A 2,102-nucleotide genomic window follows, 5' to 3' on the forward strand; every position below is an offset into this window, starting at 1 on the left:
GGTTAATCATATGAATATAAAATAAACTATAATTATGTCATTATAAAAATTAAAAGAGGAATAAGGAAGGAGGACCGAGGGTGGGAGCATACGTGGGTAGGAGGGTAGGGTGGAAAGTATTATGATGTTCCTAAATCGGTATGTGTGTGTGTGTGTGTGTACATATATATATGCAATAGATGAAATAGTTCACCTTATATAAAGAAAAAAGTTCAGAAATGTTGTATTATCACATTTTTCTTTCTTCATTCATTTGTTAATGAACATCTTGGTTGGTTGCATGTCTTGGTCATTGTCGATAGTCCTGCAATAAACACGGTGTTGCAGGTATCTTTTTGATAAAATGATTTCATGCCATATACACACATACACACACACATACACACTAGTGGGATTTCTGGATCATATGGCCATTCTATTTCTAGTTTTTTGTTGTGTCTTCATCTGTTTTCCATAGTGCTATACAAATTTGCATTCCCATCAACAGTGTATAAGAATTTCCCTTGGTCCACATCCTTGTCACTATTTGTTCCTTTTTGTCTTTTTGACAATGGCTAACCTATGTTGGTGATGTCTCATGGTAGTTTTGATTTGCATTTCTCTGATGGCTCATGACACTGAACTTTTTTCATATATTCATTGGAAATTTTTATTAATTCTTTTTGAGATATGTCTACTCAGGTCTTATGCTCAGCTCTTTTTTACTTTTTTCTTTTTAAAAATGTTTATCAATATAAAAAAACAGATTTCATATATATAAAATTCTATGAAGTAATCATAATTCATTCTCTCCTCCTCTCCCTCCACTCCTTCCTTCCTTCCTTCCTTCTTTCCTTCTTTCCTTCTTTTCTTTTTCTTCCTTTAATGTTTTCAATGACATTGTTTCAATTTACTTTATAATCACAGGATTATGGCACCACTCGCCATAATGTTTAACGAGTAACAGTGGAAAGACCACTGTTCCGCAGGAGTATAGTCAAGTGCTAAAAACAATAGTCAAATCATAAGATGAAAGTTTCATTCTCATTTTTAAAATTCTATATTAATACCCACATATCAGAGAAAATATATTTATCTTTTTGGGATTGGCTTATTGCACTAAACATAATGATATCTGGTTGTATCCATTTTGTTGCTGAAAGACGGGATTTCAATCTTTTTTATGGCTGTGTAGTGCTACATTGTGCAGGTATACCATATTTTCAGCATATATACTAAAATTGGAACAAGACAGAGATTAGCATGGCTCCTGTGCAAAGATCGCATGCAAATTCATGAAGCATTCTGTATTTTTTTGCACACCTTCACTCAGTTCTTAAATGGACTGACTCTTTTCTTATTGTTGACGTTTTTAGTGACTTATATATTCTGGGTGATAATTCTTCGTTGGATAAGTAGCTTGCAAGTATTTTCTCCCATTGTGTTGATGGTGTTCATTCTGTTGATTGAATACTTTGCTGTGCAGCATCTGTGCTTGACATATTCTTATTTGTCTCATTTTGTTGCTTCTGTTAAGAGCCTTATCCAAAAAATTGCCTACACCTATATCCTGGATTGTTATTTTTTTTTAAGCAACTTCATGGTTTTTAAGGTTTCAGTTTCTCTGCCAGTACCACACTATTTTGATTACTACAGCTTTGTAGTATGCTTTGGAGTTAGGTGTCATGAAGTCTCCATCTGGCTTGTTGCTTGCTTTATTTCTCCCTTCCTTCTTCATATTATCACTTTGGCTACTCTGGTCTTTTGTGATTCCATATAAGTATAAGGAATTTTTTCTAGTTCTGTAAAGGAAGCCATTGGTATTTTCACAGATATTGCATGAATCTGTAGATTACTTTGAGTAGTACGGGCATTTTAAAAATATTGATTGTGCCAATACACAAACATGGAGCATCTTTCCATTCCTTTTATGTCCTTCATGATTTTTTTTCATCAGTATTTTACAGCTTTCACTTCTTTGGTGAAGTTGATTACTAAATATTTATTTTTGTGCCTACTGTGAATAGAATCGCTATCTTGCTTTCCCTTTCAGCAAGAATATTATTAGTGTAAAAAATACTACCCGGGGCCGGCGCTGTGGTGCAGTGGGTTAATGCCCTGGC

General features: G+C 34.1%; 1 pseudogene; it reads left to right on the top strand.

Moving 5' to 3' along the window:
- Window positions 1-1,196: 1,196 nt before the first annotated feature.
- Window positions 1,197-1,294, top strand: LOC133776484 (U6 spliceosomal RNA; annotated as a pseudogene).
- Window positions 1,295-2,102: the final 808 nt, after the last annotated feature.

This window comes from Lepus europaeus, chromosome 17 (genome assembly GCF_033115175.1).
Source record: "Lepus europaeus isolate LE1 chromosome 17, mLepTim1.pri, whole genome shotgun sequence".
Lineage (NCBI taxonomy): Eukaryota > Metazoa > Chordata > Mammalia > Lagomorpha > Leporidae > Lepus > Lepus europaeus.